The 25,312-nt window shown below is 33.7% G+C and overlaps 1 protein-coding gene across 1 annotated transcript in view; it reads left to right on the top strand.

Annotated features, from left to right (window-relative positions):
* Positions 1-1,327: 1,327 nt before the first annotated feature.
* LOC111057217 (ichor) overlaps positions 1,328-25,312 on the top strand; it is a 29,192-nt gene continuing 5,207 nt past the window's right edge. The window contains 1 exon segment of the mRNA XM_039439846.1: positions 1,328-2,268. The gene's annotated coding sequence lies outside the window, so the exon portion shown is untranslated.

The raw sequence follows: 25,312 nt of genomic DNA, 5'->3' as shown, positions 1-25,312 counted from the left end.
AAAGAGAAAGATGGTGAAGAAGAAGTCAATATAATATGGAAACGTGTGATGAGGTGGAGTATAAGAAGAGCTGGAAGGAGAAGACGATGACAAAGAAGAAGAAGAAGAAGAAGAAGAAGAAGAAGAAGAAGAAGAAGAGAAAAAGAAGGAGGAGAAGAAGAACATGAAGAGTTCGAATGTATTGCAGTAAAGTTCAACCGATCGACCAATAGGATTGATTCTCCCCTTCTTCCGAAACACCTTTTAAGCATACTCTCCTTTGATTGGTCGAAGCTCTCTGACGCAACCGAGTTGTGAAAGTGGGCGTGTTCTGCAATAAAATAGTGGTTATCAGCTTGTTTGTGATTGGGCAACGCTGTGTGACGGTTGAAATGGATTTGAAACTGTCGTGTTTTGCTATTTCACTGAGCCATGGGCTTGCGAGTGAGTGATTATTCCCTGGGATTTAGGTGGGTTCCAAACCACTGTTATTCTCTTGGATATCCTTTTCCAAAGATTGACGGTTACCTTTTCAAAAACCACCGGTTCGTCTGGAACAAGTTTATACTATTGTTGTTCAAGTTTCTCATCACATTTATTTATTCAATCATTCAGAGAATCAAAACTGCTAGGATAGTAGCACAGGCTAAAGCCCAAAATTGTTCCAAGTCCAATTCATTAAACAGTCCAAATGTAGTCTTAAAATTGCATGTTATCTTTGTATAGTTCAATAATTCTCCACATAATTTTTTCAAAGCTTATTGAATAGGCAACTGTTTATTATCAATCATGAATAAAAGTTCTAGCCTGGTTTTTTTCCGTCAGGGCTACTCTTGAATATAAATAGAATAGAAATCTAACTACCCTTTTTAAAATTGTTTAGAAAAGGTTACTTAGATTTCTATTTTTATTTATAAGTTTAAGCCTTGGATTGTAATCTATATCATAACGAAACCACCTTACTACATACCTTATCGCATACCTCAACCTTCAAGATACACATCCAGTCTCCGTATCAAACCTCACCATCCCGTATCTTGCAACACTTCTTCAGGCGTTGCCGGCGAGCATCCTTTCAACTCCTGACACTAGTATCACACGGTCTACATGCCTCCTTGCAGACAGACCTACTCACCGAAGACTTCGGCGTTCCCCCACCTCTTCTCCTAAAGAAGTCCTTCTTCACCTCCTCCTTCGCTGACGAAGAAGAGGAGGAGGAAAAAGAAGTGAGGAGGAGGAACAAGTAGGTTAGTATACCAACCTACCTCTTCCCCCTCCTCAGAAACCATAGGACCGGATCCTAGGGGCAATGTGCTTCCTCTTCGCAGCGTTTAGTAGTACACCAGTCTCCACGATACACACACCAATAAGAAACACGGCATTCTAGTGCGCGCGTCTAAAAGTGTGTCATCCGAACCACAAATCGGGCCCTTACAGTGATATACTACACTATAACGGACTACCTAAACACCCTTGGATTACACCAGAAGTGACCGAAAAAATTTTGTGAAAATTTTCGAAAATTTTTCGTTTGTTCCGGTTGAACTAGACACTGACCTACTTCACATTTCGGGGGTGACCTGGATTTTTTCGTGGTTCAAAACTGTCAAAATTGAACTGAAATTGTGAAAATCTAAGTGAAAACACTGGAAAACTTGTGTAGAATAGTTGGAAAATTGCGTGTGCTTTTGTGACCCTGATCTTGAACTTGGAGGATACTCTTGGTTGAAAAGTTGAAAATTGTGTGAAATTTCGTTTATGAACGTGGAAAACTTGAAAGTTTTGGTATATTTTGTGAAATTTATGTGAAGATTTTCGTGAAAACTGTGATTTACTGTAAGTAGACCTACTGTGACGTATAAATACAACTATATTATATCGAATACATATACTGTAGACTGTGTACTCAAAGTTTTAGGTGTTTTTGAATGTTTTTCGGTCAAATATTCGATAAACAAGTCCAATAATCAATTTGAAAATCTTCACATTCTATGACAATCTGTGAATTTTGTCATCCAGTGTTTATCATACTCTCCAGTATGGTACGTTGGAAAAGTACTTTGTGATATAGAACGTCTTGAAACAGTTGTAATTCCGTGAAAAGTGTTGGAAAACTGTCGTGAAAATTCGTGGACTACTTTGAAAAGTGTTCCGAGTGACTGTTCGTGGACCACTGAGTGTTTTTCCAGGAGGAAAACTCAATTTCCCATCAACATCCAGAGGAAGTTTCCAAGGCAGAAATCGTCCAAGAAATCCCAAAATTTCTTGAATTTTAATTTTCGTCTTTGAGTGAGTTTACCGAAAAAAATCCCTCCCTACCACTAACCTTTTAGAAACACATCTTTTGAGTTTGCATCTTGTTGTTTTGCATTTTCCTGATAAATTTTGAAATTTTGCGTAGATTTTTGGAGAAATTTAGCCTGTAGTGGTCAATTTCTAGTGCATTTAAAAATTGTCCCCCCTAGTAGTTTAATTAGCTAGAAACATATCAATTGCGAGAGATCTATTAGATCTATCATCTTAGCTAGAGATCCATCGATTCTTGTGTCTGAATTCAAAATTCAAATTTCTGACTACTTTCGGTTTCTCCCAAAGTTTTCAAATTGATTCCACCCCAAGAAAACCAAATTACTTTCATCCCCTAATATATATTTTTAACTCTTATCCTCTATTGAATCATACCAAATATATCTTGATACTTAATAAAAATATGAAGTTAAATATGTATACTTGTATTATAAGTTGACTTATCAAAATAATATACTGTACTTTAAATACTATAAATGTACTATCAATATACTGTAGTTGACTTTGATAGACAAGAGATAGTCCTCAGTTTAGAATACTCTCAAACAATATAAGTAATTTGAAAACTCAAATTTTGAACAAATTTCTTTGTGGATTACATTGTCCCCCCAATGTATTATTTCTGAAAAATTCATAAATTTGTAGATTCTTACAAAAAATCATATTCACTGTGCATGAAAGATTAATCTCAAATACACATAAATTCCCACTTATTTATTTGAGTATTCTTATTTCGTAGTACATGATAATTTATACATAAATTTCAACTAATTATCAGTAGTTCTTGCACCTTTCTTCTTATTCAACTCCCAATATTGTAGCAATCTACAGCTTATTATTGCCTCAAATGGAAGAATATTGCTCACAAATTTGTTGAAAAATTGAGTTTCTCTAGGTTTCAACAGTTATTTCAGTTCAAATTCACCTTGAAATTCAATTTCATTTGGAAATTTTAATCTAAAACAGTCAAAATGGATAGCTTTTTCGACAAATTTCTAACCACCCTCTATTTCCCAGACACATCTTCATCTCCCACCTCAAACAGTCTCAACCAATCACAAATTTTTTCCAAAATTTTCTCAAAATCAAAGTCCATTTTCATGAGTTCCCGTTCAATTAATTTGCCCAAAAATCAAGTTTGCTGACATTAGCACAACCAGCCTAGATCCTGTGTAACGAACTTCTAGATCTATTGTGCTGACCACGGTTAAATTTAACCGTGATCAAAGTTAATTCCCCACTGGAGTCCCAGATTCATCACCAGCGGATTAATGTCGTTCTCCTCCCCACAGGACTGAAGTAAAAAGCAGGTAAAATTTTGAAATTTTATCTCGTTTTTAGTGATTTTGGAGATTTCGCTCAGCTCAAACTAGCATTTATTAGCATTCAAATAGAATTTTATATGGAAATTACTGAAATATTGCATTTATTAAAATGCTAATAAATTAATAATTTGGATTTTCGTTTGATAATAATTAAGAATTTCATGTTTTCTGCATTGAAGGCATTTATCGTCTGTCTTTCGAGGTCGTTTGTCAACTTCGTCTTGTAATGATTGAATTACTATTTCTACTATTGTACCACAGTTTTTTCACCCAGGTAGTCAAACTTATCATTAGATTATATACACTATAATAAAGAAAAGAACTGGTTCACACGTACGGGATAGGAAAATTATGTTTGACGCATCATCACGTCTCAACTACTCAACTGATTAACTTCAAATTTTGCTTATAGATTCTTAATTAACCGAGGATGGTTATAGGCCTATTTTCGATTCTTCAAGATTTCATTACGTCAAGTTTCCAGTTTATCAAGTGTTAAAATAAACCGTTGCTGAGCACGGGTTACCTGTTAGTATTGAATACGGTTACGATGACCATATTTGGTGTGTCGTGTCTCGACCAATGAGAGTAGAGCTCAACGTTAATTGGTCGACAGCTAATGACCAATCGTAGGGCTCCACCCACACTATATAAATATGTTGCTTAATGCTTAAGTCTACTATAGTGAGGTCCACGTTATAATGGCAGTGGCAAAAGATAGCAGATCGGCGTTGCCGATTCTCGACCTTGCCACTGAGTTCACAAGATATTGATAACGATGTTACTAGAATTTCTAATTGTTTGATAAATTGGTAGTTTTGACAAAATATCAAGTCGGTATCATTTAGTATAGATAAAACTACACAAAAACTCAGGAAATGGAGAATATAATTAGTGCAAGTTTCACAAAAGTCGGTTAAATTTAACTCGTGATTTATTCCACGAGAACCAATCAGAGAAGCTGGCTTATCAAAAAGGCTGGTTCTCTTGAAATTAATCACGGTTTAAATTTAACTAGCTTTTGTGCAACTGGGCCTTAGAATGCAAAGACACTCCAATGTTGATAAATCTATGTTTTCATTGAACTTGATTGATTAACAGGAAGATTGTTTTTATATAAATAAAACAAAACATTCATTTTCCAACTCAGATTTGAGAAAATGATTTCAAGGGTGGAAAAACATGAATGCCTGATACAAACTTTAAGAATGGTGATGCATTTTAGGAGAACTTTTCGAAAATTATTTGTTGAAAGAAAAATATTTTTCAAATTATACCAAGTGTTGAAACTACTTTATAGTTTAGAAAATTATGAGAAAACATGAAGAGACACTGAAGATGAAAATCTACGTTGTGAAAATAATTAAGTACTGAAAATTTTGTGAAGTGAACAGCTACAAGACTCAACCTATTTGGGACTATGTGTAACCTTATCTAAATTTGGGAGAGGAATAGCACAAGGTTACCTTATTTTTCCTCTCCCTATCATTTTGATGATGTACTTATCGTATCTATATAATAAGAGAGAGTAGGGTTGTGTTTGTTCGCATCAAAACATGTCAACTTGTGGATTGCATACCGGAAAAACGGGAATGATTTAGATCTCCAAATTTTGCACATAGATTCTGAAAATATCAATCTCGTGCACCTGGAAGCCCAAATTTTAATTTTCCTTCTAGATTTTACAGAATTAATGTTTAAATTTCATTAATGGTACATTCGATTTCATTAAAAAATCACCAAATCATATGGTCGAAATTGAAAAAGGAACATCTGTTTCTATATTGCTTTCTACCTGAAAAACATAGTTTTGTAACTTCGTTTTCCTGATGCAATGTTTAGGCCTACACGTGGCATGGATTATTAATTTTTCAGCTAGAACAATTTTTGAGACAAATGCTAAATAAACGTCTACAGTTTCATCAATGCTGTATCGGCAATATGAAAACGTATGCAGTCTTTCAATGAAGGTGTTGTTATTTACATAATTATATTCTTCCATTTTCATTTAATTGAGTTTCAAAATTATTCGAGCCCTGATAGAATGATCGACTCATTGTACATGGGCCTATTTTGAATTCTTCTAGATTTCATTACGTCAAGCTTCAAGAAGACCCTTGCGAAGCACGGGTTACCTGCTAGTCAATCAATAGAGAATGAAGATAACATCACTGGTATTGAAACATTTATGCGACTTTGCAAAAAATTCATGATATTTCTAGACAGCATTCCAGTGTTCTATTGAAGAAACAAGCTTGTTAAACGATAGAAACTCAACAAACTATAACAAAAAAAGATAATTATCAATTCATATAAGAAGATAATAATGAATTCATGATATTACTGACAATATCCCAATGTTTTATTGAAGAAACAAGCTTGTTAGAGCTTGTAAAACGGTAGAAACACAACAAACTATAACAAAAAAAAAGATAATTATTTGTAACAAAACGGTTCCACCACAAATAGGTTGACCACAGAATCATCACATACCAACTAAGCTCCTCAAAATCAGTTCACGATCCAAAAAATGAGCACAAGAAATCTTCTAACGGAGTTTGACATCTTAAATTTAACGAACCCATGTATTACGATTACGACCCGAAGACACGCTATTTCTCAAGTCCACTACAATACGTTTTATATCAACATCATATTTTTACTACAAAACTGTAACTATATATAACTGTATATTCTAACCTCACAATTACTACACAACTATATTTCCTACTATGGGGTCCACGTTATAATGGCAGTGGAGATTGATTGATTGAGTACTTTATTTATGTAGATTACAATATATACTGGCTTATACACTTATATACAATAGCTTAAAATACAGCAAAATTATAGATGAATTTACATAATATAGACTAAGAAAATAATTATTGAACTGTATATGATATGAAGAAGCAATTTGTAATATAATAACTATAGATAATAATTATATTGTTATGCATCTACATAAATTGGCGGAGCTTTGGACATATCAATGTCCTTTCTTCGGAAAGAATATTAAAAATATCCTCCCCACTAACTCTCTACCAAAAAGAGAGAGAGATGGGAGAACAACGTTGCCGATCCTCTGTCTTGTCAATGCCTTCTACAGACGGTATCTTCTACAGGATCATTGATGTAATATTAACTGTTCACTCTCGTTTAAAATAATCAATTATATTATTTCACTTTTTGTGTAGTTGAGAAGTTGATATTGTGGTAATTATTCATATTAAATGAAGCAGACTAAGAAATTGTCAAAAAACCACAGATTTATTGATACTTAGAAAGACCGGTTTCGGTTATTACACCATTGTCAATCTCTGATAAACTGATAATGGTGAGTTTATCAGAGATTGACAATCTATGGTGTAATAACCGAAACCGGTCTTTCTAAGTATCAATAAATCTGTGATTTTTTGACAATTTATTAGTCTTCTTCATTTAATATATTTTTTCAAGCAATAAATTATATTTTTAAATAATTTCATAATGAATTTTCAAAACTAAGATGGAATATTTTGTTAATCAATGATTAATTCTACATTGTTAAAAGACAATCCGGCAACAGATCAAAGCGAGAAAGAGATAGCCCTATCCGTTTTGTTGAATATTATAGACAAGGATAGCAATACCATTGCTAATCAAACACTGCCATTATAACGTGGACCTCACTATAGAATAAACTGTACCATGGGTTTTGATGACCATATTATACTAGAAAACTACCTCAGTATAACTGTATTTTCTCACTACAATAAACTGCTAAAGTATAACTGTATATTTTTACAACAATAAAGATGGACATAGATATAGAATGGCACACACACACACAGTATAACTATACAATTACACTAATTCTATATCGTCAATCCCATTATAGAATTTATATTATGATAGACTATAATATGACTAATCTATAATGTAATAAAGGGAAGAATTGGCTTATACACGTAGGGGATAGGAAATTCACGAATGACTCATCATCTCGTCTCAACTAGGTAGTCAACTGATTAACTTGAAATTTTGATTCTTAATTTACCGAGGATAGTTATAAGCCTATATTTATTCATTTATACAATACGTACATTATCAAAATTATAGGGAGAGGAAAAATAAGATAACCTTGTGCTATTCCTCTCCCAAATTTAGATAACACATAGTCCGAAATAGGTCAAGTCTTGTAGTTCTTTAATTCACAAAATTTTCAGTCATCAAGTATTTTCACAGAGTAGATTTTCAAATTTAGATGCTTCAAAACTAAATTCGTAGAGATTCCAGTAGGTCAATTTTTCAGTTTGCCAAGTTTTTTAATAGACCCTTGCGGAGCACAGGTTATCTACTAGTTCATTCTTCATTGATTCATACAAAAAATAACATCATCAAAAATAATAGGGAGAGAAAAAAAGGTAACCTTGTGCTATTCCTCTCCCAAATTTAGATAAGGTTACACATAGTCCGAAATAGGTTAAGTCTTGTCATTATAAGTATAGTTTTGTATCAGAGCCCTAGAGTCATATTTGATATTTGAAGCTTACCTTAACTACATTACCTATTTCAATATCTAAGCACTGAGTCCTGTATGAACGCTTACATCTAAAAGCATTGTCCAGTAAATGTGCCATAAACACGCGTGGGTTTCCACACCAAATACACAAAAATCAAAGCGGTACATACTCCTACACTTGAACGACTTTTGTAACTAACTGTACCACATAGCACCAACATAACTGTATAAATAGGTAACATATGTAGTACAGTGTACTCCGCTATTGTAGTACAGTGAGGTCCACGTTATAATGGCAGTGGAGAAAGATAGGAGTACAGCGTTGCCGATTAACTGCCTTGCCACTGCCTTCTATAGAGGATAGCTGATACCGGTATATATTTGACCGAGCGAAGTGAGGTCTAAGATTCAAGTCGACTGTTTGGCATTTCTCTTAATGTTTAAATGTTTATATGTTGCGCATTTACGGCGAAACGCGGTAATAGATTTTCATGAAATTTGACAGGTATGTTCCTTTTTTAATTGGGCGTCGAAGTATATACAAGGTTTTTGGAAATTTTGCATTTCAAGGATAATATAAAAGGAAAAAGGAGCCTCCTCCATACGCCAATATTAGAGTAAAAGTCAGACTAGAATATTATTCATCATAAATCAGCTGACAAGTGATTACACAGATGTGTGGAGAAGCCAGTCTATTGCTGTATTCCCATAAGGTCTATAGTTTCAATGAGGTACTTGTGGATGAGAATACTGCTCACAGAACTACTAATATTGACAGAACTGCTCACAGAACTACTAATTTTATTCTTTATTGTTTGATACAATAATTACATCATCAAAATGATAGGGAGAGAAAAAATAAGGTAACCTTGTGCTATTCCTCTCCCAAATTTAGATAAATGTTTTTTTTGTGTAGTTGAGAAGTTGATATTGTGGTAATTATTCATATTGAATAAGAAGACTGAGAAAATATTGTCAAAAACCACAGATTTATTGATAGTTGAGCTGGGTTTACACCAAAGATATTAACAAAATGTGATATAACAGTTATGAACTTAACTTATCATACACATGATGAACATATGTGATTGTCAAGATCCGTTTAATCTAATAGAATCTATAAGGATTAAGTTATCAACATTTTGTTAATAACTTTGGTGTGAACGCAGCCTTGGAAAGACCGGTTTCGGTTGTAAACTGTAGAAATTTTTATTCTCAATTTTTTCCACTTGAAATTTTCTGTTCAAATTGTATCTGAAGCCTGTTAATTGGGAATCTAAAATCAAACTTTGGGTAGATGGGGAGGAGCTCCTGAAATTTTTACAGATATTGGACTTGTGGCAGTTTATAGAGCTTATCAATGGCTATTACAGGTATGAATTTGATCAAAATCGTTGGATCCGTTTTCGAGAAAATCGCGAAAAACCCTGTTTTGACAACATTTTTGTCATTTTATCCGCCATCTTGAATTGCTTTTGATTGAAATTGTTCCTGTCGGATCCTCATAGTGTAAAGACCTTAAGTTCCAAATTTCAAATCATTCCGTTAACTAGGAGATGAGATATCGTGTACACAGACGCACATACACTCATACACACACACACACAGACCAATACCCAAAAACCACTTTCTCGAACTCAGGGGACCTCGAAACGTATAGAAATTTAGAAATTGGGGTACCTTAATTTTTTTCGGAAAGCAATACTTTCCTTACCTATGGTAATAGGGCAACGAAAGTAAAAATATATCTAGGTAAAACCAATGTTAATCAGTTGCCGCCCCTATGAAGCTATTTAATAATGAATAAATAAATAATGAAATAAAAACATCATAAACCCATACATGCCTTGCATAGTTTGAGCTGAGCGAAATTCGTCCGAAAAATGTTATCTCCTGTTGATAAATTGGTCCTTCCTCCGCCTGTCATTCAAAGCCCAGGGTAAGATTTGTTGACATTTTTTCTTCATTATCTCTTTTGAAATAAAATTCTCCTAACATCTCCTTTGTAATCATATATTTTTGTCTGTTTATTGTTCATAATGTTTTCTTCAATCTCTATTCTGTCCCATGTGTACATCTTTGCTAAGGTCAAAAAAATCCTCCTAACAATTTCCTATATGTATTTGAGAATAGTATTGGTGTCTTTAGGTCGATCTTTGAATTTGAAACTTTATCATTTTAAATAATCTTGTCTTCAATCTCTATATATATTTATATATGTACAATCTCCTTATGTACATCATTCATTAGTTACTGATTTCAAGAAATAGATTATCCTAACAATAACCTATTCATTGTCAAATCCATTGGTTCATAAGTTCATAACTTTATCTTCATTCTTCAATCTCTATCAATTTCTTTAAATTTTGAAAACTTACTTCTCCGCAAATAAAAATAACCCGATCAAATTACTCAACTATATTAATTTACCTGGATTGATTACCTTCTGAATTATTATTATTTAACGAAAATCCCAATTAAATGCTGTAAATCACCCCGAAGACTCCTGCTACTGCAAATATTGACAACAGGGTAAACAGCTCGATGTGCGCTACTATACAAAAGTTATTTGTCAGTCCGGGAATCGAACCCGGTACCTCCTAATTGCCGGTCAGGAATGCTCACCCTTAACCTGCGTTTACACCAAAGTTAATAACAAAATGCTAATAAATTAATCCTTATAGATTCTATTAGATTAAACATAACTTATCATACACATAATGTGTTTTTTAAGATCCGTTCAATCTAATAGAATCTATAAGGATCAATTTTTTAACATTTTGTTATTAACTTTGGTGTAAACGCAGGTTAAGAGTGAGCATTCCTGACCGGCAATTAGGAGGTACCGGGTTCGATTCCCGGACTGACAAATAGTTTTTATAAACATTTTGTTAATAACTTTAGTGTAAACCCAGCTTATCACGCAATTTCCAATTTATTTCCACCTTTTGAATCTATTGGAAGGAATCCCTTCTCAAATTTCCTGTATTTGAATTCTAAATGGTAAATAATCAAATGATAAGTAATCTCAAAAACATATCTTTCAAGAAAGATTTGTTTCAAAAATTACCTACCACCTCATAAATCGGTATCACCTATGTATACATGTATCTAAAAATTACATACCATTCCATAAACCTTACTTATCTGCCAGGAACTAGCTGTATAAAAGTTTATATCTTTATTTCACTGAGTTGTGTTTTTTTTTGTCAAAATAAAAAATGATTTGATTCGATTTGAAACCTGTATCATGTTTCACTACTTATGAAATCATGAGAATTTAACCGTCGGTCCCGGCTGCCTAAAAAGCAGTCGTTAGGTCATGTCAGAGGCCCTGAAATTGATCAGTTGCGACCTGAAAACTCTGACACCAGACCTGAGTCATTCATATCACTCAATATTATTATTATCATATAGAACCATGTATACATTCCTCTACTCTCTTAATACATTATTCTTTGGAATCACTTCTCTTATTATTGTCCCAACTGTAGTTAATCATTCAAGATAACAGATAAACTTCAGAACTATTCAACACTACAATCCTTCCATTCACTATCTAATCTATTCTGAATCTAAGATAACAGTTTATCAATGAGATAGTGGAATTTGGAATTGTTCAGAAAGCCGTCACTCCAAAGATCCCATGATAGAGTTTCAGTGTTGAGGTTAAAGTCATTGTATACAGCTCCCAGTTAGTTGAGATACGTTGTTGTCGAGTTCCCCGATGTCTCCAAGAAGTGTTCAAAATTCCTCCTACATGTATGGTAATGTTACATTTCTACATTTACATATCTGGTGATTCTCCAATAATATTCTCATTTTCTAATCATTTTACCATAGAGGAAAGATAGCATAAGCAAATATCCCATCATGGTATAGGTTGCAAATTTCACTGTCAACTCAATCTGATTGGCCCAGTGGTTGTTTTTGGTGAAGCTATGTGACGCTGGTAGTCTCTCATACTTGGTAGAGAGTTACTGGGAAGGATATTTTCAATATTCTTTCCAAAGAATGGACATTGATATGTCCAAAGCTCCGCCAATTTATGTAGATGCATTACAATGTTATCTTGTATAGTTATTCCAAATTGATTTTTTTTATATCATTGTACACTTCAATAATTATTTTCTTAGTCTATGCTATGTAAATTAATCTAAAACTTTGCTGTATTGTAAGCTATTTTATGAGTGTAAAAGCCAGTATATATTGTAATCTACTTAAATAATGTACTCAATCAATCAATCAATACTGTGCCGTTCTTACACTCTCGCCCCAATAATAGACAGTAGTCGACAGTAATCGGTTTGAGTTAACAAAACATCGGCTTGAAATTTGGAACATAAATGACCTATACCATGGGATATCTTCTTATGCTACCTCTTCTCTATGATTTTACTTAAGATATGAACTTTTTTTACTTAAGATATGTCTTTACTTGAGACATGAACCAGGCAACAGTCAACTTATTTCAATCGTAGTTAAATAGGCTTCATTTGATTTGATTTGTGAGAGGATCTACCCACAATATATCATGGAACTCTTGTATTCCCAAGAAACTAGCTCTAAAACTCTAAGTGCCGGCTGCACAAGAGCCGGTTAAATTTAACCGTGATTAATTCCACGAGAACTAATAAGCCGTCTTTTCTAAAACGCCTTCTCTGATTGGTTCTCGTGAAGTTAATCACGGTTAAAATTTAACCACTGTTGGGCAACCGGGCCTGAAGATCTGATTGTACAGAAATATTATTTATCATAATTTGTTCACGGTATATATGTGGGCATCTACAATACTGTATAATGTATGTACTGTATTATAAAACAGAGTTTCATCAAAACATTGACTTCTGTAAATATAACTGATACGACCTAAATTTATGAGAATTGTCATCCAAGTTTTAGAAATTGCTTTTAAATTTTTGCTTGTAAGTTGACGCATTTCTTACTAATATGAGTTGCATGTATTCTCTTCAATTTTTCACGTATTTATTCATATTCTGAATATTGTTGCTTGCTTATAGCATGTTGTAGTAATCGATTTTTCAACCAATTATCAATATATATTTGCATGATTTTGTCTCATTTTTATTGTGAATTTGTATTGATATTGTTATTAATTGTTTGGTAACGTTTCTATTGATTTCATGTGTGATTCTATTATGTCTACTCATATGTGTAGTAACAATTTATATCCATTATGAAACAATTTTTCCAATCTTCTAGCCTTTTTTTCGAAAATTCTTCATTCGTTGATATACCGGTAGTTCGAAGTGAAGGAAGTTTATAAAGTGATTTGTCATTATCAACTTCATATCTACCATCCATGCAATACAATCTGTCTGTGAATTATAAGAATATAATCTTCATTTGAGTATCATAAATGTAGTCGTATCAAATACGGTATCATCTATCCTAATATTGATATGATATTTGAACAGGTTCTACCCGTGCACCGCTAGTCTCTGTTAAAACACACTGTTAGAATTTAGCTTCTTAATTCTATGCTGGAGTATTATCAACTGCAATAATTCACAATAGCAAAAATCTGGTGTGGCGCACTCACACAACTTTCCTTGCCGTTATGAAAATTGATCACCTGACGCTAGTGTTCCCGCGCATCTCAAGTCTACTATTCAAAGATCTAAGCCAGCTAGTGACAGGACAATAACGCTGGAGACACACGAGGTCTGCTATATCATTGTGAATGATTTAATAGAATCAACATTTGCCAACAGTTTGCAATATTTAATAATCACATTTTCTCGAATTTTCTAGCTTATTTCCAATTTCAGGTGAAAATGTTACTGAACATTAATTGTAGAGATTTTCATGTTCAATCTCTCCCACTTGGAATTTTTTGTTCAAATTGTATCTGAAGCCTGATAATTGAGAATCTAAAATCAAACTTTGCATAGATGGGGCGCAGCTCCTGAAATTTTTACAGATATGGGACTAGTGGCAGTTGATAGAGCTTATCAATGACTATTTATTCTACGTATGAATTTGATCAAAATCGTTGAAGCCGTTTTGGAGAAAATCGCGAAAAACCCTGTTTTTGATAACATTTTCGCTATTTCAGCCGCCATCTTGCATTGCATTTGATCTAAATTGTTCGTGTCGGATCCTTATATTGTAAGGACCTCAAGTTCCAAATTTCAAGTCATTCCCTTAATTGGGAGATGAGATATCGTGTACACAGACGCACATACACTCATACACACTCACACACACATACAGACCAATACCCAAAAACCACTTTTTTGGACTCAGGGACCTTGAAACGTATAGAAATTTAGAAATTGGGGTACTTTAATTTTTTTCGGAAAGCAATACTTTCCTTACCTATGGTAATAGGGCAAGGAAAGTAAAAACTATTTGATTGGTCTTAAATATTAAGGTGCGTACAGGTATACGTGCCGCGAACATGAGCAATTCACTTTTAATCAGCTGATTATATCTGTAAAAAGCTTGGCATCAGCTGATTAAAAGTGAATTGCTCATGTTCGCGGCGCGTAAATCTGTACGCACCTTTACGTAAACTTTGTAGCACAAATTGAATGAATCTGTTTCAATCATTCAAATGTTAATCAATTGATTAATGGAAATGAAAATAGGTTTATAGCCATCCTCGGTAAATTAAGAATCATTCTGCAAAATTTTAAGTAAATCAGTGTTGTAGTTTATACGTCAAACATGTACCGTACATGATCATGCCAATTGCTTCCTTACATGTATAGATTGCAGAAATTATAGTAATGAACCACAAACCTATAAATACAAATACCAAAATGAGGCTCCAGCAATAATAATGCTAATATAGTCTAAAAGTTAGGATTGCAGTTAGCATAGCCTAACCTAGCCTAATATGTGGGAATTACTGGCATAAGCTCGCAAGGTCAATAACCTCGGACTGTCTTGTCTAGTCTACATTTGGGTGAACTACACGATTTTCCGTTGCTTACCAGTTGTTTCTGAACTTTGGCGTAAATTGTCTCGTTTCCACACATGATAAGCTTCATTTTCTGTCTCTTTCTACCTTATTTCAATTGATTTTCAACTAATTTTATTCAGTTTTTCAACCGTTCACTTCAGAATATCAAGTGACTGCAACTACTTTTTGATTTTAACTAGTTTTATTATTTGGTTCAAATGAAGTTTGTCATAGATTGTCTTGTTTCTATACATTTTGAACTCTATTTCCTGTCTCTTTCTACCTTATTACAAAAGATTTTCAACAAGTTTTATTCATAAAATTAGTAGAATTGATGGTGATGTGAAATCTCTCCATAATAAGAAAACAAAGATATTCCTCAGTACAGCTGATGATGCGTTGGTTAACTACGTGAAACCATGGTTCTGTTTAAAAGTTTTTAATAGATTTTCAGTGAAATTTGACAATATCTTTGTTTTCTTATTAAGTTTTATTCAGTTTTCAACCGATCACTTCAGAATCTGAAGTGATTGCTTCTAGTTTTATTTGATTTATTAGTACTTTGTAATAGAATTTCTCGTTTCCACCCATGATAAACTCCATTTTCTGTCTCTACCTTATTTCAATTGATTTTCAACTAGTTTTATTCAGTTTTCAACCCTTCACTTCAAAATCTGAAGTGATTTTAACTAGTTTTATTTGGTTTATTTGAACTTTGTCATGGATTTTCTCATTCCCACACATGTTAAACTCCATTTTCTGTCCCTTTCTACATTATTTCAATTTATTTCAACTAGATTTATTGGTTTAAATGAAGTATGCCGTAGATTGTCTTGTTTCCACACATGTTGACCTCCATTTTATGTCTCTTTCTACCTTATTTCAATTGATTTTCAACTAGTTTTATTTTGTTTTTCAACCGTTCACTTCAGAATCTGAAGTGATTGCAACTACTTTTTGATTTTAACTAGTTTTATTCGGTTCAAATGAAGTTTGTCATCGATTGTCTCGATCTCACACATGTTAAACTCAATTTTCTGTCTCTTTCTACCTTATTTCAATTGATTTCAACTAGTTTTATTCAGTTTATTTGACCTTTGCGATAGATTGTCTTGTTTCCACACATGTTGAACTCCATTATCTGTCTCTTTTCATAATATTTTCTGAATTTCCAACTTATTTCAAGTTTGTCAATAGGCTTTCCTTACCAGATACTCCAAATTCCATATGGAAATTCATCAAAAGTTGAAAGTTTTGAATTTGAATTTCACCAAAATATTAGGTGCCGGTTGCATAAACGCCGGTTAAATTTTAACCATGATTAATTCCACGAGAACCAATCATAGATGGCCTTTTTGATATAAGACGGCTTTGATAAACACGATCTGGCAACGTTGCGAATCCAGTAAAGGATATCGCTATCTGCTTTGTCGAATGATAGACAAGGATAGCAACACCAATGTTGATCAAATACTGCTCAATGTTGGTCATTATTACATGGACCTCACTATAGATGCAAGTGGAATTATTAGGCCTACCTCAATTTTCAATCAAATTTATTACAAAGGTCAGCTTAAAATTATTGAATTCAAAGGCCCGGTTGCACAAAAGCCGGTTAAATTTTAAGCGTGATTAAGTTCACGAGACCGATCAGAGAAGGGGTTTTTGAAAAGGCTTCTCTGAATGGTTCTCCTGGAGTTAATCACGGTTAAAATTTAACCGGCTTTTGTGCAACCGTCACAAAGACCTCATTGTATTACCTCAATTTTCAATCAAATTTATTTTTGAGTATAGTTTAGAATTATTGAATTCAAATACCTCACTTTATCACCTCAATTTTCAATTAAATTTATTATCAAGGACAGTTTAGAATTATTGAATTCAACCAACAACTTTTGATGCATTCTGACATCTACCATCTATCAGCTATTAGTAGTCGATCTAGGCCTATTTGTCACCAACAAGCTTTCAAGGCCGTGACAATATATTTTCAAATATCTTGGAAAACAATTTATTCGATTTATTAATAGGTTGCATGCTTGTCTATAGACTCCTCTTGTAATGTTTCAACTCTATAGCTTCCATGCTAATGGCTCCAACAGTTGTTCAGTCTTCTATTTCTTCTTCTTCTTCTTCTTCTTCTTCTTTTTCTTCTTCTCACTACCATTCACCAGCATCTCCTCCTCCTTCTTCTTCTTATATCCTTTCCGTCAATCCTCTTCTACTTCCTATTATTCTCTTTCTCCTCCTCCTATTCCTCCACGTTCTCTCCTTCTCTTCCACCGCTTGCTTCATCTACATCTTCTTCTTCTTCTTCTTCTTCTTCTTCTTCTTCTTCTTCATCTTCTCCTCCTTCCTCTCTTACGTCCTCTCTCTTTTCCTCTTATTCTCCCTTTTCTTTTCCGTCTCCCACTCTGAGAAAAACATTAATAGGTAATTTGTAATATAATTGCTGTTATCTTTGGTTGTCATTAGTGTTGTCTGTGTGCTATAACTTCTTGATTTGGCTGCTATTAGAGAATACACTAGTAGAATATAGTATTGTTTTCAATGAGGGTGAATCAGCCTTCACCAATAGATAAGGACTAGGAAGTTACGTGAACATTATTAGGGTAAATGAATACTCAACTGTACCATTCCTTTTTCTTCTTCTTCTTCTTCTTCTTCTTCTTCTTCTTCTTCATCTTCTTCATCTTCTTCTTCTTCTGCCTCTTCAAAAATTGGAAGTTTTGTATCAAATTATGGTGTTGTGTATCAAATTGAGATGATAATGTATCATATTGTGCTGATACTGTATCATTTATGGTGATACCATTGAGAAAAGATAGGATAAGAAGATATCCCGTGGTATAGGTCGTTTATGTTCCAAATGTGACTGTTAACTGAAGCCGATAGTTCTAGTAGTTGTTTTTGGTGAAGCTATGATGTGACGCTGGTAGTCTCTCATACTGAGCCGTTCTTACACTCTTACACTCCCAACAAAACAGTAATAATAGACAGTAGTCGACAGTAAACGGCCTGAGTTAACAAAACATCGGCTTGAAATTTTGAACATAAACGACCTATACCATGGGATATCTTATCATGCTATATTTTCTCTATGATTACTTTGTTATAGTCAAAAATGTTTGAAACGTAAATGCTCTTTACCATGGGATATCTTCGTTTCTCTATGGTACAATGATATTGATTCTTCATTCTTCAATTATTGATACAATAAGTACATAATCAAAAATGATAGGGAGAGGAAAAATAAGGTAACCTTGTGCTATTCCTCTCCCAAATTTAGATAAGGTTACACATAGTCCCAAATAGGTTGAGTCTTGTAGTTGTTCACTTCACAACATTTTCAGTCCTTAATTATTTATTTTACAAAGTAGACTTCTGAATTCAAATGCTTCAAAACCAATCATGGAATAATATTTCAATCAAATACAACTTTATAGACAATCTAATTCAATGAATGCATCAATAATATTAAATTTAATGTATAATTAATTGACAGCTGTAGTTCAATAGCCCAATAATCACATTAGGCTCGTAGATATACTATCAGTATAGGCTAGACATTCATTCCAGATTGACAGCATTGCCTGTATTATTAAGGCCTAAGGCTCCCCACCCAATCAAAGCTGATAATTTAGAGTGAATATCCTACTGTAATCCATTAACCAGAGCAGACTTAATTAAGTCTCTAGACTTGCGTAAATGTTGGAGGATACCGTGCTGAACTAGTGGGTCAATTATCGTCATTTTTGAAGCCTAAAAATAGAGCCTAAACGGATGGTTGACTGCCTACAGCGAAGTCCACTTTATAATGGCAGTATTTGATTAAGATTGGTGTTGCTATCCTTGTCTATCATTCGACAAAGCAGATAGCGCTATCTTTTTCTACCTCAACAACATTGCCACTTCGTTTTTTAACAATGTTTAAACATTTCTAACTATAGTGAGGTCTACGTTATAATGGCAGTATTCGATTAACATTGGTGTTGCTATCCTTGTCTATCATTCGACAAAGCAGATAGCAGATCTTTTTCTATCTCTGTAACGTTGCCAATAATATTATTATCCACTGTACTGCTTTAATCAAATTTCCACCACCTTTTTTTCATATAGAGTCTAATTAAACTGTCTGGTTTTGTCTACCCCTTTCACTTTCTTACCCTGTCATCATCACTCACTCACTCTCTCTCCCTCTCATTCTCTCCCTCTCATTCCCTCCCTCACTATTTCAATATTCTTCCCTCCCTCACAATATTCTTCCCAAAGAATGGACATTGATATGTCCAAAGCTCCGCCAATTTATGTAGATGCATAACAATATGATTATTATCTATAGTTATTATATTACAAATTGCTTTTTCATATCATATACAGTTCAATAGTTATTTTCTTAGTCTATATTATGTAAATTCATCTATAACTTCGCTGTAATGTAAGCTATTGTATACAAGTGTATAAGCCAGTATATATTGTAATCTACATAAATAAAGTACTCAATCAATCAATCAATCAATCACACACTCTCTCTCTCTCTGTCCATTTTTCTCTTTATTTTTATTATAATCTTGATTTTTTATTCATATTATTCATTTGTATGAAATGTAAAGGGTTTTTTTGGTAGAGAGGACCTGGAGTCCTAACTGCACCCTAATAAAGGCAATCAATCAATCAATCCCTCTCTCTCGTTCTCCCTCTCAATACGTTTTATACTAAAATCCACCCCATTTGAATATTTATTTATAGAACTGTACCAAAACAGATCACATCATACAGTAAACTGAATTTGCATTTCTAAAACAGCTTAGTGCCGGTTGCACAAAAGCCGGTTAAATTATAACCGTTGTTGATTCCACGAGAATCAATAAGAGAAGCCGTCTTTTCAAGAAAGCCTTCTCTGTTTGGTTCTCGTGAAATTAATCACGGTTAAAATTTAACCGGCTTTTGTGCAACCGGACCTTAAAATCTTATAACTATCCGGTCTCCCATCCAAACACAGTCCCCGCCGTTCGTCGCTCAACTCCACTTACCGGGAATGACAGGTCAATCACTCATTAAATCATCAATAATCAATAACACTTGATTGCGCAACCGGAAATGAACCTACGATGTTTACAAGAAATCTCTATCTCTGTCTATGATTTGTCCAGAACACAATACACTAAACCGAAAAAACGCATAAATTAATAAATTAATTCTAATATCAACTGAAAAACGTACTGTAGTGAGGTCCACGTTATAATGGCAGTGGAGAAAGGTAGGAGAACAGAGTTGCCGATTCTCTGCCTTGCCACTGCCTTCCATAGAGGCCGATATCTGATTTAGTATCAACTGTTCATTCTTGTTAAAAATAATCAATCATATTTTATTCCTCAAGGATATATATTTTTCAATAATTATATACTAAATTTTCATTGAGATTCAATATTTTGTTAATCAATAATATTTCTACATTGTTAAAAACCTATCAGGCAACGATACAGAGATAGAAGAGGATAGCGCTATCTGCTTTGTGGAATGATAGACAAGGATAGCAACACCAATGTTAATCAAATACTGCCATTATAACGTGGACCTCACTATAGTAACAAACTATATAAAAATATTGTTATTATTATGAGGTTGTCGTTGAAATGACAGTGGAGTGAGATAGGAGAACAACGTTGCCGATCCTCTGTCTTGTCAATGCTTTCTATAGACGGTAGCTGATAAAGGTTTATTGATGTAATATTAACTGTTCATTCTTGTTTAAAATAATCAATTTTATTTTATTAAGCAAGAAATAATATTTTCCAAAAATTGACCGAGCGAAGTGAGACTTTCTAAGACTCAAGTCGACGGTTTGGCATTTCTCTTAATGTTTAAATGTTTATATGTTCCGCATTTACGGCGTAACGCGGTAATAGATTTTCATGAAATTTGACAGGTATGTACCTTTTTTAATTGCGCGTCGACGTATATACAAGGTTTTAGGAAATTTTGCATTTCAAGGATAATATAAAAGGAAAAAGGAGCCTCCTTCATACGCCAATATTAGAGTAAAAATCAGACTATAGAATAATTCATAATAAATCAGCTGACAAGTGATTACACAGATGTGTGTAGATTGCTGTATTTCCATAAGGTCTATAGTTTCAATCAGGTACTTGTGGATGAGAATACTGCTTGAGGTCTACTGTTCACAGAACTACTAGTTTAATAAAGAATTTTCATAATTAAGATGAAATACTTTGTAAATTGATTATTAATTCTACATTGTTAAGAGACGATCTGGTTACAGAGTAAAGCGAGAAAGAGATAGCGCTAGCCGCTTTGTTGAATGATAGACAAGGATAGCAATACCATTGCTAATCGAACACTGCCATTATAACGTGGACCTCACTATAGAATACATTACTGGTGTTGTTTGAATAGTAAACTCACAGTTTTACCTACAATTCAGTTGTATTCAAAATTAATATTATTCAAAACAGAGCTGCAGTGCAGCATTGTATAAATGGGAAGCTTCTATGTTAATTAACCTACTGAAGAATTCTGACAATTTTCAGTGAATCTCTGTAGCTAGTTCTTTTCAAAAACTCCATCTAATTAGCATTGTCTGCCTTAATAACATAGTGACACACATAATCTGAACTATCATTAAGACAGTGTCTACACTGGGCTAATTGACTATAGTGATACTATAGTGTCCACGTTATAATGACATTTTTTGATTGACCGAGCGAAGTGAGGTCTAAGATTCAAGTCGACGGTTTGGCATTTCTCTTAATGTTTATATGTTTATATGTTGCGCATTTACGGCGAAACGCGGTAATAGATTTCCATGAAATTTTACAGGTATTTATTTATTTATTTATTTATTAGTTAGAGCGAACAATACAATAGTCGGAAAAGAAAAAACAGGCTATTGCCCAAAACTTCTTCAATTTCCTGTATGTTCCTTTTTAAATTGCGCGTCGACGTATAAACAAGTTTTTTGGAAATTTTGAATTTCAAGGATAATATAAAAGGAAAAAGAAGCCTCCTTCATACGCCAATATTACCGTAAAAATCAGACTATAGAATTATTCATCATAAATCAGCTGTCTAGTGGGCTATAATACTACCCGTTCAAAAACATCGAACATCTTGAAAATGTATCTTTCCATCAACGTTAATAGACAGCTGACTATAATAATACCCGTTCAAAAACATCGAACATCTTGGAAATTTATCTTTCCATCAACGTTAGTAAACAGTTTACTATAATAATACCCGTTCAAAAACATCGAATATCTTGAAAATTTATCTTTCCATCAACGTTAGTAAACAGTTGACTATAATACTACCCGTTCAAAAACATCGAACATCTTGAAAATTTATCTTTCCATCAACGTTAGTAAACAGTTGACTATAATAATACCCGTTCAAAATCATCGAAAAATATATTTCCTAGACAAATAAAACATAATTGATTATTTTAAACTAGAATGAACTGTCAAAATTATATCAGATATTACGGTATCAGCTATCTTCTGTAGAAGGCAGTGACCAGGCAGAGAATCGGCAACTTTGCTTTGCTAGCTTTCTCCACAGTCATTGACACGTGGATTTCACTATAAGTGAATAGGTTAGTTGACTAGCTTATTTACTAGTTATTTTACTAGCTTATTTACTTATTTATTAGGGTTAAGTGTAAGAGAGGGCCGGCTACGCACTAATTTCGCCCTCCCAGGTTTTTTAGTAGAGGCATCTGATTAATCAATCAATTTATAGTGGTTCTTGAGTTGTTAAGATTGAGATTAGTTTAAATTCCACCTTGTCAACTCTCATTGGCTGTTCTCATGACTACGGAAATGCTGCTCTCTGATTGGTTGGCTTGTGGTTGGTCGAATTTTCTCCTACTCAACTCCCATTGGCTATTACTAAGACAAGAGCAATGGTATTGCTATCCTTGTCTATCATTCAACAAAGCGGATAGCAATATCTCTTTCTCGCTTTGCTCTGTTGCCGGATCGTCTTTTAACAATGTAGAATCAATTAATAAAATATTTTATCCTAATTATGAAAATTCATATGAAATATTATTGAAAAATATAATTTCTTGCTCAATAAAATATAATTGATTATTTTAAACGAGAATGAACAGTTAATATTACATCAATAAACCTGTATCAGCTACCGTCTATAGAAGGCATTGACAAGACAGATGATCGGCATCGTTGTTCTTTCTTTCTCCACAGTCATTATAACGTGGACCTCACTATAGAACATTTCACTCGTGATGATATAGAACAAAAACCTTCTCTGATTGGTTCTCGTGGCTTTTAATCACGGTTAAGATGTAACAGACTTCTGTGGATCTTGCCATTTAATCGTTGTTAAGTTTTAACAGACTTTTGTGAAACTGGGCCTTAGATTACTAAGAACAAATCAGTCCAATCAAAACAATGCTTGACGTATAACAATCAAGCTGTTTGCCAAAATTGATAATGTCCAAGATAAGTTTACTTTGATATGCTCTCCTTCCTTCATGCATACAGCCTACTAAACAAGAGTGAAAGAGACAGAGAAAGAGATAAAAATGTAACAAGATGGACAAGATAATCATTGACAGGGTGGACGAGAGAGTGAGTGAGAGAAATGAACAGACAAGCAGGACAAGATAGTCATTGACAGTGTAGAAGATTGAGAGAGTGAGAGAGAGCGTGAAAGAGACAAGATGAACATGATAGTCATTGACAGTGTAGACGATTGAGAGAGTGAGTGAGAGGGAATGATAGCGAGTTTGTGGGAGAGAGAATGAAGAGAAGAGAGAAAAAATGCAGCAGAGTATAAAACTACCGGAGCGTCTAGAGCTAGGTACACTGACCTACTAAACGGTGTACTATACAACAACATCCTGTTTTAAAACCACTTCTACTTCTCCTTCTTCTTCTTCTTCTTTCTTCTTCTGCTTCTTCTTCTTCTTCTTCTTCTTCTTCTTCTTCTTCTTCTCTTCTTCTTCTTCTTCTTTTCGTCTTCTTCTTCTTCTTCTTCTTCTTCTTCTTCTTCTCTTCTTCTTCTTCTTCTTCTTCTCTTCTTTTTATTCTTCTTTCTTCTTCTTCTTCTTCTCTTCTTCTTCTTCGTCTTCTTCGCTTTTCTCTTCTTCTTCTTCTTATTCGTCTTCTTCTTCTTCTCGTCTTCTTCTTCTTCTTCTCTTCTTCTTCTTCTTCTTCTTCTTCTTCTTCTTCTTCTTCTTCTTCTTCTCTTCTTCTTCTTCTTCTGCTTATTCGTTTCTTCTTCTTCTTCTTCTTCTCCTTCTTCTTCTTCTTCTTCTCTTCTTCTTCTCTTCTTTCTTCTTCTTCTTCTTCTTCTTCTTCTTCTTCTCTTCTTCTTCTTCTTCTTCTTCTTCTTTCTTCTTCTTCTCTTCTTCTGTCTCCTTCTAATCTTTCAAATTCAAATTCAAATTTATTTTGTCAATCAAAAACCAATTACAATTTCAAAGAAAATAGTATAAATCACAGAAAATATAATCAGAAATATATTCTTCTATTTCTTCTCTCCTGTCTCCTTCTCCTAATCTTTCTTCTACTTCTTATTCTTCTTCTACTACTACTCCTCCTTCTTCTTGTTCTTTTTCTTCTTCTTCTTCCTTGCCTTCTTCTTCTTCTCCTACTATGCTTCTTTTCCTCTTTTTTTATCTTCTTCTTCGTCTTCTTCTTCTTCTTCCTAATACCATAGTCTACTTCTCTTCTCCGCCTTCTGTCTTTCTCTTTTTTGTTTCCTTTTCGTCCTTTTTTCTTCTTCCTTTTCTCCTTCTACTCTCCCAGCAAAAGAGTATCGGCTAGTTCATTCTCAATATACCCTCCTTGTCATGTCTTGCCTTTTTTACTGTAGTCTTCTTTCGGATCAATAAATTTTAATCAGTTATCAATTTTTTCATCTTATCTTCCTTGTTTCTGATATCACCCCTTCTATGTACCCGCATCCTCACAGAATGATTCTACCAGATAATAAGATTCAAATCTTTTGGAAAGAAGTTCACTACAGACATGGAAAGTAGAGGTTAAAAGAAATATTATTTGATTTATACATTCTTCGATAGATTTATTCTCAATTTTGAGAAATTAATTTTTGAATTTCCAATATTTTTAGGCCCGGTTGCACAAAAGTCGGTTAAATTTTAACGATGATTAACTTCACGAGAACCAATCAGAGAAGATCTTTTTCAAAAGACGTCTTCTGTGATTGGCTCTCATGGAACTAATCACGGTTAAAATTCAACCTTTTTGGCTTTTGTTG

Source organism: Nilaparvata lugens, chromosome 13 (genome assembly GCF_014356525.2).
Source record: "Nilaparvata lugens isolate BPH chromosome 13, ASM1435652v1, whole genome shotgun sequence".
Classification (NCBI taxonomy): domain Eukaryota; kingdom Metazoa; phylum Arthropoda; class Insecta; order Hemiptera; family Delphacidae; genus Nilaparvata; species Nilaparvata lugens.
This window is presented reverse-complemented; position numbering and strand designations above follow the sequence as displayed.